We start from the raw sequence: 14,262 nt of genomic DNA on the forward strand, positions 1-14,262 counted from the left end.
AAGCTATATTAGTGGCTGACAGAAAGCCTGACACAATAACTGTAAGCCACAGACATCTGCAGTGAGTGATGAAATCAAAGAGATTTTCTTAGAGCTCTAAATTTTGCTGTGAACTCATTTGTAATCAAATGTATAACAAAGATATTATGGGATACAATATATATAGATTATGTATCATTCACAAATACAGTAAAATTAACCCGGTAGAATACCGTACCAAAGCAATGACCGCCTTGCAGCAGGTAAAAGAGAATATAATAAAATAATCTCTCAAGACTGATTACTTTAGAGCCCAATTTAGCACATATTTAAATCCATTACCTATTCCAGCCAAAATCTATCACTGACATTTGGATTTATTTTTAGTTTCTATCTGAATCACCCAGAGGTACCAACAACACAGGGCCTTTTCATTCAGGCTCATTTCATCAGGGTTCACAATTCTCTGCCTTTGCTTTTTTTTTCCCCTCCTGAGATAAAATATTAACGCTGAAGCCTTGACAAAATGATGACATCTTATCAATTAATGATGGGTTTAAAAGTGCAGGGGAAATAGAAAGCCCTAATGTCCTTTTTCATCTTGTGGAAAAAAGACTGATGTTGTGGAATATTTATACACCAGCAATTAGACCCAGGCTTTTAAAGAGTACCAACTCTGACAAATCACTCGTCATGGGAAAATGACATTCATTGTTGTTTTGTACAGCTGAGCTGCCTCTCTCTCTGACTTATGAGAATTACATAACTTCCAGACAGGGAGTCCCATGTCTTTCAAACCGGTTCTCTTCTGTTTTACCCCACTCTCCCTGAACCAGCTCAAATACATTTAAAATATGATATCACCCAAACAAGAACTTTGATATTGTCTGCCCACATTCATGTAAACTGAAAGCTGGTGAAGAAATAGTTTGCTAACATGTTCACTCAACAACTTTATAAGATGATATTATGTCAATTCTGTCACCACCTGGTTGTAATGCCCTCAGGTGGTCAGAGAAGCGGCTTGTTACTCAGATGGGAACAGCTGGTCTACATTAAAGGTCAGTCCACCTCAAGTGAGCCTGAGCTGAAGTTAACGCCGTGGATAATCCCATTCACTTTAAAGGGGCACTATGCAGTTTGAGAAGAAATTTGAACTCTGAATTGTAATATTTACACTATTAATGAGGAATAAAACAAACTCAGAAATATTTATTTTGTCCATAACTTAATGTCACGCACACAACCTCCACACTGACTTGGTCCTGAAAGGAGTTGTAACTCGTCCAACACATTTTAGTTTAAAAACCAACGTATTGCAAGGCTGCTGGTCTTGAATTACAGAGGAAAGAAACCCTGATGGGTGTGTCAACTAGCTGTCAGAGAGAAGGGAGAGCATTCACAATCAATATGTATGTAAAAAAAAATATATACCTTGAGGAGATATGTGGATGCTCCTCAGTCACCTCAGGAAATGCACGCGTCGTCAGGCCTTCTTCACATTGAAGTGACTATCTGATATCCAGGAGAGGTCCTCGTCAAGGTCTACTATCAGTCTTGTAGCATGTGGGGACGACGGACCGGGTTAGTGAGAGTTTAGTGATGCTGTGACCTCTGCGTTATGTAAGTTATTCAGTTGGATTATGTTAACAGTGCTTTTTTAAAATTCTTATTACAGCTATCAATAAGACCTATTTTTCATCCACTGTAGCTGTTTTAGAAAGGCTGACATGGAGCTGTGCCAGCTAATTTGATGGCTGTTATGTTTGTTCTGCTGTGAACATTATCAGCTGATACAGTATGAGTTAATACAGACAAAATTTTTAATTGGGTGCAATATTCCTTTAAGCTTCTTATCCTTTTTCCATTATACCTCAAACAGTATGTAATGTAATTATAGGGGGCAGTGATCTAGATGTAATATACGAGTGGTGGAAAAAAATAAATGCAACAACTGTTCTATGTTATGTAATACCTGGGGAATAACTGCTACCTTTGTAAAGCTCATGATTTTAAAGTTTTTCTCAAAGAGGCTCTGAATAAATATCTGAAGCTGCTTCTGATGTTGTTTGTTGGAATGTTCTATACTGTAGGGGGAAGTTCATACCTGCAGAAGGATGGAGTTGTATACACAACAAAGAGGGCATCTATTGTGTAATTTATGCGTGGAAATGTACAGTCAAAATTATTTTACTAAGTAGTCTCCATTTATTTAACTGGGGAAAGATTTCAGTTGTTTGTTTAGCTGATATCCGGACAAACGAGCAGTGACCTTTTTGGAGGCGGGATTTTTTGCTGTCATCGCTCTAATAGATGATGATCGAAGTAAGACTTACACTGGTAAATGCTCAACCTCATTTGGCTTGTTTGAATGTGATCTCAGCTCTCGGACTGCCTATTGCTGCTTAACATTAACATTTAAACCATTAAGAATACAGTCCCAGCATTTCACCCTGCAAAATCTGATTTTTTTTTTTAAAAAAAGGCTAGCATAGTGAACTTGTAAAGTTATTTTTACACATCCAGCAACATTATTATTCATTTGGAGTCATATTCCTGGCCAATGAGTGATGAATGTAAGTGTCTTCAGTCTTTTCCAGCTCTGTTTTTTGTATCTATCAACTACTGAGAGAAATATCTGGCTCCTTAGCTGCTAAATGCTCCACTATGTTCACTAGCTAGTCGCTAACTTTGCTGTGCTGAGCAAAGACTCTACAGAGGGCTTTTCACTGAAAACAGGACTCATAGACAAGAATGCCAATGAAGCACAAAGAGGATCATGGGAAATTAAATAGTTGCTACTGTATATCAGTCATGCCCTTGACATGTACAAAATTGCGTTCACCAGGGCAAACTGTGTTAGCAGCTGGGGATGAAATTGATTTCAACTGAAAGGTGAAATGAGATGAATTTTCTGTGGCTGGATTCGACAGCCGAGTGACGACAGTAACGCCGAGAATGAAGCTTCACAACTTAAAAAAGATGATCCTTGCACCTATTTTGCACTCACGGCATTTACAGGCTTTGCTGGCTTTAAATTCTAGATATATACTGTAGTCTTGTACTGTCATGTACTTCAGCCTCCTCCCACTTTAATCAAACATACAGTATGAAATTAAAACCCAGAATAGAACATATAATTCTGCCATCACTCCAAAAACATTTGTACACAGTTCTTACAGTAAAAGCTTATTAAGTCAAAACTGTGTTTACAACAGAAAGGCTCGAGTTGAATCTGTAGTGTTGGATGCATATATCAGTCTATATAATTTCCCCCACTAGTTACCTCAGTTCAGCTGCTTTGTGAATGATGCGCCCCCCTTGACACATCAGCAGCACTCTGTCATCGGCGAGATACAGTTTCATTTTGCCGGCAGTGAAGGATTTGTTGTGTGGAGCCTATTGGGGAGACACACATCTGCCATGAGGGCATGAACATAGCATCACAACTCCATAAGGCAACCAAACAGCCATTGGGTACAAGTTTGATGACCACGTAAAATACGTTTTCAACGATTCTGGTCCAATCATCTGAGAATTCTCTTGTAGCATCTAAGTGCCACAGTGGAAGGATAAAGAAAGAGCAAAGTGCTTTCACAGCACTAGAAGAGGTGATACAATTTTTCCTCCGTCATTCTATCTAGAGGGTGAGTCTGAAGCAACGAGGAGCAAAGGGATCCTAAATCACCTGTGAACTGCTTGCTTGCAAGAAAGGCAAGGCATGGGGCTCAGGGCACAGAGGTTCAATTGCTCAGTTAGATCTTTGGGCTCCCGCTGAGAACATAATGAAACCCACAAAGTCCTTAAATGCAGCTATCAATCCATTGTTACAGGAGAGCCCCATAATTAGTGAGTCAGAAAAGAACAAACTGCCTCTTATAATTTCCTCCTCCTTAGGCTCACTGATTGATTTTATTGATTAACATCAAGGACATCATGTTCCAACCACATTTTGTCTCCTTGATTTCTCTATCGTGTCCAGTTGAGTCTTGAGGTCGATCTCTAGTGGTGAATGATCAATCACGAAGTAGGTAGTAGCTTGTGTGCAGTGGGAGTCCCCTTGATAGATGATGAGGTATTGGATTTTGTGTCTTGACAGGCCCAAGGGTGCACCCAAGGCAGACAGCTCTGAATGATGGGATGGTCATATGTGTGCAAGAAATGAGAGTTAAAGTTGGGTGTCAAACTTTTTGACCCATGTGGATTTATTCTCAACAGAAAAAAATGGATGGTAGAGTTGTTAAACTTATAGGCTTATGTGTGGAGCTAATGTGATTTGAAGAGTAATTTTTAGCCACAGAGGAGGGTGTAAATAAAGTATTTTTAATATCAATTTGGGATCTCAAGACTTCCAGCGACTTGGATTACACCCGACAAGCAGTATATAGCCATTTTATGTTTTCTTTTAGTTGTTTTTTAAGTTTTAAAACAAGTCCCCAGCTACATCGGTTATTTAGGAGAATGCTATAATGCTGTTTTGCTGTAAATATACAGAAATGTTTTGTGAAGTATGAAACTTCACCTGACTTTCTAATGGAATGAGGGTGAGAAGATAATGACTGAATTGTCATTTTATGGTGAACTTATCCTTTAAGCAGAAACGGTCTACATTCAGCATTTTAAATGAATCAGATGCCAGGAACTTATAGTTTTTCTGCATTAAATGAAATATCCCTAGGCTGTTTGATTTTAGTACAGTGTTTAGTCAAACCTGAAGGCAGGGTGCTGGGTGAGCAACCTTCTTTGCAATAACTGGGACCACTGTATCCAGTACAGAAGATTGCTGTTTTTCTAAGCCAGTGTCTCAGCGTATTAAGTAGAGAAGACAGATGAGTTGAGAGGTGCTGGCCATAGCTCTCACCTTCATTCCCCCCACTTCTTGTCACTGTATTCACATTTGATGGACAACTCCTGTCAATGTTTTGACTAGATGAAAGTATGAGCACTTATGGTGATTTATGAGAAGGCTAAAAAGTTCCCTATCTGTGAATTATTAAGTAAGGGAGGATGTTTGGGTATCATCATGAAAAAAAAAAAAAACACAGGAGATACCGATGGAGTTGATATTTTTTACTTGCCTCTGTTCATAATTACATGTGGTTAGCTTGCTTGTCATATAGCGGTGTCACTAGCTTTATGTTCTGCTATGTTCTCCTTCAGAACATTTCAAGCTCTGGCACACAATATGACAACGACATTAAAGCTGCACTAATCTTTTTTTTTTTTATCTCAACAGTAGATCAAACTACATATATGTGAAAGGCGTTGCTGATTATTAAGAACCCATAGAGGATTATTTCCCAATGCAGAATTTCCCTTCAGTTCTATGGAGCATTTTTAGCATCTTTCAGCTAATTGTTTTGGTTCCACAGACCACAACTTTACTGTTTTGACGCAGTGTCATCGCCTTCATTATCTTCATTTACAGCCACAAATGGCAGCTATTTTCAATAAAAAAAGCCTCGATAAACCCACTGTGAGCTGCACACCACAAATGACACACCGGAAAAAATGATCGACTAGTTCTTGAACATAATGGAGCATATATTTTATAGCACCAGCATATATGTACTTTATTAAGCAAGTTAATTAAAGGGGCTCGTGAAACTTCTGTATTGTGCTGGAGGCCGGTTGTTTACGTTTGACTCCAATTTTAAACTGACATTGGCTGCTGTTGCTCTCTGTTAGCCGAGCGGAGAGAGGCATGTGATACGAGGCACTCCAGAACGTGCATAAAGTCACATCCTTCTGGACTGTCGCAGCATCAAACAACTTCAACATATCGTCCACAGGCTTGTATAGGCAACAAGTGAGATGGGAAGGTCAGATTTTTTCATGTCCTACACAGCGACCCAACTCTTTTGGAATCAGGGTTGTAGCTGTGACCCCTTTACTTTTCACGTAACACCATCATCAGATAAAAAATATGAATGTGTCCAATACTCTCATTTATTATCAAATGCCTGCAAAAGTAATGACCTTCCCCTCACCCTCAGCTACGCTTTGTGTTTAGTGAAAATGAGCAAATTTGTTAAAACAATAAACTAAGATTACTACTTACTACTTGGTCATCATAATAGCATGCTAAACTTCAGAAGGCCATTGTGTGCATTTAAGCATGCTGTTAGCATTTAGCTCAGCATATTGTTACTTAAGTAAGAAAGTTAATTAAAGGGGCTCTGTGAAACTTATGTGCTGTGATGGTATTGGGTTGTTAGTCAGTTATTACATCAGCCTTTATCTCTGGGACCATAACCCCTGCTATATGTGTTGTCCTCTTCTCTGTCTTTGCTTGCACCAACACTTTCATCCCGGCTGTCATCCACGGCTTGTGGTTTGACAATCTTTGTAAATATTTACCATTTCTTCTGCAAGATGGATATGGAGTCACTGGTGTCACTGTTGCTTCAAAGGATGGATTGAAATATTTCAGTGGAGTAAAGGGGAGAGGAAAGGCCACTTGAGAGCAGCAGAGATGCGGATAAACAAAGGCCTTTGAGCAAGGCACTGAATCTCAACTACTTCCATGGAGCAGGTCACACTGCGCTCCCAAAGAGCAGCCCTTTCATCCATGCACCAGAAAAAAAATAATTACATTTTTTTTTTGTTTTCTAGAGTAAATTCTAATATTTGATGGTCAATACACAGAAAAAAATGTTAAATATATGCCAGAGTTCATTCTGATTCCTGTGAAGTTGATCAGCAAATCTAAATATTGTTTTTATGGCCCATTTCTGCCAAGAAAAGGAAAAAAAAGGTGGAGATGGATGAATAGTTATAAATGACAAAAAATCAAATTCTTGACTTTCTTATTCATAATTATGAGTTAGTGAGTCAAACAATCTATTTAATAATCTGTCTATTCTTCAGTGAATGTACCGAGTATGAAACAAGTGGTCAAAACCAGTTGAAAGTGCTGATGTGGAACTTTTATATTAACATTTTTTTAAATAATTTTTCAGAACTATGCATTATTATACGTAGACTTTCAATCAAAAAGGCCTTTTTATAGATTTATTTCTTACATTTTCATCCTGCATCTGTTGCTGCATTCATGTACTCTTTGGATGGTGACAGCGCTATAGACCAACAAAAAACTGGTCTAAAGTCAAAAGTGCAGTCTGTTTCCTGCTATTTAAAGGACGCATTAGATGTGCCTACACAGGCAGGTTCATACAGTTCATACAGTCTGATTTCATGATTTGAGAGGCTGCTTTTAGTTATTTTAATCATGTCACTGTAACAAATTTTGTGGCTCATTTTATCCACAAAACTAAGAGCTTTAGATGTAAACTCTCCAAAGGAAACAAGTCCAGAGTTGTAAATAATGGCTCTTAAAGGGAATGGGAGACGACACTCGGATTGGATTAGTTTGAGTTATGTTCCGCCCAAAACACACCCATGACTACTGTGTGTCCACAGTACGTTAAATACTGTGGTGCTCCAAATTTCCCCTTTAACATATATATTCTGCGGGATCACATGTCAATCCTTGCTGTTTGTATTTGCACTGGCTGTGGACCCGGAGGGTGGATAGAAGAGGGAGAAGATGGAGAGACCTGCCAACACATCTGTGTGGGATCTCTCTGCTTTGGGATTCAAAGCAAAAATCTTTGTTGTTTAGTTTTCTGCTGCAGAAGCTGGACGAGTTACATGTCAGAAGGACAATGCTCACAAAGTTCAAACTTTCTTTCATCCTCTATCCATTATCAATGCTTTCCAACCCATTGATGCAGTCAAAGATGAAATGCATCCATCCATCCATTTTCCTCCGCTTATCCAGGGCTGGGTTGCAGTGTAAGTATGATATTCCATTAGTCCATCTCTTCAGCACGTTTCAAGCTCCTCCTGGGGGGATCCCATGGCATTCCCAGGCCAGATGAGATAATTAAACTCCTTCGCTTGGGGCAGCAACGGAGCCCCAATCCCCCGGGAACAGTGCATGTTTAATCAAAGGACCTTATCCTGGAGGTGCTATCTCTCACCACCACTTCATACTTAGCTGCCAACCACCCCAGTGCATGCTGAAGGTCACTGACTAATGAAGCCAAAAGAACCACACCATGGTGACCCAATTCTGAGATTCCTAAAGTGGACGCTCTGCCCACACAGGCTGCACCTTGAGATCCCGTCGATGGATGCCACAAACGGGATTGGAGACGAGGGGTAACCTTGGACAGAGTCCAACACCCACTGAAGACCTGTTTGACTTTGAGCCAAGGACATGGACACAGCTCTAACTTTGGTTGTATACAGACATCCTGTCTGTCCTGTCAGTGTGATACCCTGATAACTGGAGCAGCCCACTCCCTAGGTACTGTCCCAACTTCCACGTGACACTAAAGAGAAATGTCTGTCCAGAGCCTTCAGCATCTAAAAGCAAGTCTCATCCACACGCGGCACCTTGCCGCAGAATAACTTCTTGACTGCCTCATCGACTAGTGCCAAGGATCTGGACCATTCTTCCCTTGAGTCTTTAGACCCTGCCTTCTTCACAGAGGACATTTGAGTCAGGTTCAGGTGCTCCTCAAAGTGTTCTCTTCACTGCTCAACAATATCCTCACTCCGGTCAGCAGTTCCAGGCCCTGCTTTCCCTTACTGACCAGTCGAAACGTTTGCAAGAACTTCCTTGAGGCCAACTGAAAGTCCTTCCCCATAGACTCCCCAAACTTCTCCCATGGATGGGTTTTTGCAGCAGCGACTGCTGAAGCTACAGCCCCTCTGCCCTCCTCATTCTTAAAAACATGTCAGCAACATGTGCAACATGACTGCACCATCTTGGATAAATTCTTGCAGTTTGCCAATTGTTATGCTGACTGAGAATAACTGAGGATACATGATTACCAAATGTATGTGTAAATGTATGTCAAAAATATTGATGACGCCACATGATCTCCCCAATGATCTGAATAGAATAGACAAAGTGCCAGTGTAAAGCTCTGCATCACCCGCTGACCATTTCATTCTCCTCTCCTCAAAATAACTTTGTAAAGCTCTCCTTAAGGAATCCTTCAACACTTCAGTTGTTGTAATTAGGGGGCTTTCTGAGGACAAACAAAATTAAGTGTATAATGAGGCCACCTTTTAAATTCCCAAGGGCATGAATCATACAAATAATTGTCAGTACAGTAGATGACTTCAGCATTTTCAGTTACTCCACTTGGCAATTCAGCAAAAAGGTCAACTACACAAAACTGCATCTTCTGTGTTATTAGAGAAATGTATGGCTTGCAGAGGCAAGGCAAAAGCAAAAACCAAACACGTGTAATGACGATGTACAGTTTTTGTTGGTTTGGTCAATGAAAAGTAAAAACATTTTAGTCCAGTTTTCAGTAGTAAAATTCTACTCTCATTTTAGGCATCTAGGCATCTGGAGGCTACCACTGTCACCATCTTTGTTGTGTATAGTTACCATGGTTACAGGTGTCAATCTTGTCTGTTGTGGGGTAGACATACTGATGTCCGGTTTTAGATTGAGAGGATCAGCCATCGTGAAGAGGAAGATTTCAATGGTTGACTGTCAACATTAATCTTAGAGTTTACCCATTCATTCCAATAACAATACAAAAGGTGACGGGTGACGGGTCACGTTTTTTTTTTTTTTAGGCTAACCTGGGAGTTAGCATCGCACCGGTTCCATCAACAAAAATGGGATTTTTGCTCTGTGGCAAACAAGTTTATGAGGTTTTGTTACAGGTTTTGTGAATGAACACCACTTCTATGAATTTTGAAGCGTAAATGCAATCGCCAGAAGTAAAACGCTAACGTTAAGCTATAAATGAACTACACTGAGGTCACATGACTTCAATGTCACCAACACAAAGCCTTTTACTACGCTACAGAATACACACTTTACTGTATATTGTTCAATCTATAAGTTGTAAAGATAAAGTTAGAATAGTTTGCAACTATAAAACTTGTGTGAACCGCCGATATTTATCCGGGCATTTAACTGAAAAAATCCATTCAAAAAATCCAATAACTTCAAGACAAGGGAACAGGAAGAGCAAAAAAGTATTACCAGGTTTTTGGACTCATTCTTGCGGCACTCTATTGACAGTGCTTGATAACGTTACATTAGCTTACCATTTAATAAATGCCTGTGCTCTGGACTGTTTGCTTGTGTAGTTTCTGCCCAATTTTGTTGCCAGTAATGTCAGGTAACATCACTGACATCACTAAATGTTACTGAATGCAAGATACTTTAGTTATTAACAGTAATGCAACCAACATGTTCTCACCCCCATCATGTCGCATACCGATGCTCGGTCAGGGCCCAGTGTTAATCCAACGTGTCAAGCAGCTAAAACGAGATATTTTAGAGGATACTGTTTTGCTAAACAGGAGCTTATCTGCAGTATGTAGATCCACTGAAACAGGAATTGTTGAATAGGACTTATGAAACAATAATTAGGCAATTTGTCAATTTGTCATCTTTTTACTCATTTACCAAAAAAGTGAAACATTTTGTCATAGTTTTCATTTTCAAAGGTTACTTTTTTTTTAGTTAGTCTTGTTTTTGCCGTGAAAACATCAATCATCCTTTAATTTGATCTCAAAATTGTCAAAACACAACGCCACTAATGATGTTTGTGGCTGAGCTCAATAAGTTGAAGCTTATCTTTTCTTTGTATCTGATCATTTTGGGCTTCCTCTGCCAGGTCTGTGTAATTGAATTCTAATGACAACTGTGCAGAAAGGCCTCAGATATCTGGTGAATCCACAAGCACTTGCAAATTTTACAGTGGGACAACCCTGGTTCTCCAGAGATTCAGTGGCATCATCTGTGAGGACAGATATTTGGATATCACCTCAAACTGCACCGTGCTTAATGGAGCAATGAAGAGGTGGAGTGAGTCCTCTTCGCATCCTCTAATCACATCATCAATCAAAGTAGTTCCCATTTCATTATTATTTTCCCACGAAGAACCAACACAACAGTGCAGTGCGTAATTGCTTTTCAAAAAATATACTTTAATACAGACATTTTTATAACCAGCGTGCATCTATGACCTGTAAACTCATGTAAACCAAACTCAAGACAAAAGTACTCATGACACAAAAAACATTCAACGGAACAAGTATTGACATGCCTTCATAAGTACAACACAACAAATAAGTGGAGCAGCTTGATATTCAGGGTCGGAAGGTGAGAAATAGGAGCTCTAATCCATCTATACATGTTGGAAGTGTTCTCTCCACTTATCAGCATGCAGTGCACTCTGTAATCCTTGCACCAAAATGTAACTCTGGCAGCTTTGTTTGATTTATATCCTGTCTGATCTTCAAGGTGAAGTCACTGCTTCCAAAAGCCCCTACATACATACTGTATCTGCGCCTCGTAGATTGGTCTGTGTGTGTATGTGTGCGTGAGTAGTGGGGAGGCTTGGGAGAGGTTAAATAAATTGGTATTGACTGGTGAAGACAGTGTGTGGACACTAAAACAGAAAGTTTAGATATTGTTGACACACCGGTACAACCCTGATTTAAAAAAAAAAATGCTAGGACGCTGCAGACTGTGATAATTTGCAAATTATGTTTGCCATATACTTAGGGATATAGACAATATTCACTGATTTTTATAAATATCTGCTTATTCTAAATTTGATGCCAGCAACACGTTTCAAAGTCAGGACAGGAGCAACAAAAGACTGGGAAATTTGTGGAATGCTCCAAAAACACAGCTAAACAGGTTCATTGGTGGTAACAGGTGAGAGTATCATGACTGGGTATGAAAGGTTCATCCTCGAAATGCTCAGTAGCTCCCAAGCAACGATGGGCCGAGGTTCATCACTTTGTGAAACACATGATTGTATAAAGCATATTACTACATGAGCTCAGGAACAGATAAAAGAAAATGCTGTAGTTGGAGATTTTCCAGTGAGACATGGCCGTGTGATTCAAGCCACAACATAGACGTCACAGTATCTTGGATCAGATAATACTGTATTTGTTGATCTAAACCAGATTTACAATGCACACTGAAACCAGCATCATGATGTGATGGCAGGGTGCTTGGAGCATCCACATTTGTTGTTGGGCTGCTCATTTTTTAATTAAGTCCTGTGTCACTGGGAGATCTGCAACCTCCAGACTGCTTACCTGAGCTCATGTCCAAACATTAAAGGAAAATGCTGATATTTTTAAACCTGGGACCTTTATCTACATGTTGTGCTGTGTAAATGATTCATACCTACAAAACGTTTTGGAATCAGACCATTAGATCACCTCAGCTGGCAGACAGATACACAGATGTAATGGCTGCAACGTGATCCTCTGTGGCAACTCCGATGTCAGTGTTAATGTTACATCCACTAAAAGGGCTTGTTTAAGTCAGTGACAGGCTGAGATCATTATTCTAAATGTTTGACAACATAATGGAAATTATTCTGACAGAGAGAGAGACCTTTTTTGTGAAATAAATAGATCATCTCTGTAACCGGAAACAAGAGGTCTCGCTCTGAAATCTCAAGAGAAGTGAGTTGTTACAGTTGTTGCCTTATCTGGATCATAAATATCAGGTTAATAGTCAGCCATGACTTTGGAGTTAACCTCGAACTGCCAGCAAGAATTTATTTCCAAACTCCTGTCTCGAACTCTGACTCACTGTTCATCCTTCATCTTCAGGCAACAACTCAAATCAAGTTTTCCGAACAGGACTTTACCTTGAACGGGACTTGCGTTTTTGGTAACAAATAACAAAAAGGTCTATCTCCAGAGGAATTGTTTCTGGTATGTTGTCAGACACAAAAACAAGCAGTTTTGGTGGACATACCTTTGATGGTCAGAGTTGCCCCAAAGTATTAAATTTTGACCTTTGCATGCGTGTCATGGCTGCCACAGAAAAAACCTTTGGTAAGTTTGAATCTTTTACACACCAAAGCATAGCCATAGCCATAGTTCATTGTCACGTTCTAATTTGGCCTGTGCTTGTCTGTTGAAAACAATTTCCTACACTGTGGTGGTTGTTCAATGTATCTACGTGTTCACAGCAAGTGTGTGCAAATAATGCCGTGACAATTTTTGTTTATATAGTGTTCATACTCATTAGCCAATTGAGTTGTTACCTCCTTTTTTTGTCCCTTGAGGCTGCTGTATATACCATTTGCAAGAAAATTTTGAAGATTTGATTTAATGTAATACTTGTTAAGCCAAAATAGAAATAATAAATAAAATCAGATAATATGATTAACGAGGACAAATATTGCTAGACAACATGGCTTTACTTGAATGTAGCAATTAAGCACAATCATAATAGAGTTTGTATTTTACTTTTACAAACAGTAACAGCAAACAGACTTAAACAGAGATATGGCTTGAACACTTTAACGTCAGTAAACGAAGCAGTTAATGTTAATGACATTGGTCTAAACACCAAAACAAGAGACCATCTCCGAAAACATTTCCATTCAGGCAGCTAACTATGCAATGAATCTGCATTACGTCATGCCACAAATAGGATGTTTCGGGTTGTGGCAGATGAATGTGATCGTAAAAAACTTGAAGCTGCATTCATCAGTTTTAGGGAATAAAGAATTGTCTAAACAAGCTGGCAGAAGCACAACAACTACCATGGGAGGCTATAGTGTTAAGGCTAATGTTCTAGCAAACATTTGCCTTGCACTCATACAGAGATCATATTATGTTGCTTTTACAGTCGACCTATATTGTTGTTTGTCTGAGGATGGCCTGAGTAAAATTATTATTTGGGTCTTTGTAAGTGTTCGACTTTCTTTGCTAGCTAGTTGTATCTTGTTGAAAACGGCTACCATCTACTGAAATGGGGTTAAAGGGAGCTGTAAGACTCATCAGCTAAAAAGGATGTAGCTGCTGAGTGATGATTTTAGCGCTTAGAGCAACTCTTTGACAACACGGAGGCATCAGCTGCTAACACATACAATATTGACTGATGAAGGTTTAAGTTCCATGACGTTTATCTAAAAAGTGCAGTTTTCATAGTAAACAACAAAGCAACAAGGTGCATGAAAAATTAATTCTTAATTGTGGGAAACACTTGAGATAGGTGAGATACGTGAGATACAAGCTGACTTGTCTTCTTCACCACTGACTCATGTTGTTGTGCTAATTATATCAAGGCATTACAGTTAATTTGGCACAGATGCACTGATGCTTAAAGATGCTAAATGTTACTCCTACCAGACTGGCTGAACATGATTGGAACACACACTCAGTACATTGTAAACAGACACCATACTGTTACTTTTTTAACATAGGGAATCACTGTGCAGCAAAGAGAATACAACAGTGTTTTGACAAATATCC

Source organism: Pagrus major, chromosome 15, assembly GCF_040436345.1.
Source record: "Pagrus major chromosome 15, Pma_NU_1.0".
Taxonomy (NCBI): Eukaryota; Metazoa; Chordata; class Actinopteri; order Spariformes; family Sparidae; genus Pagrus; species Pagrus major.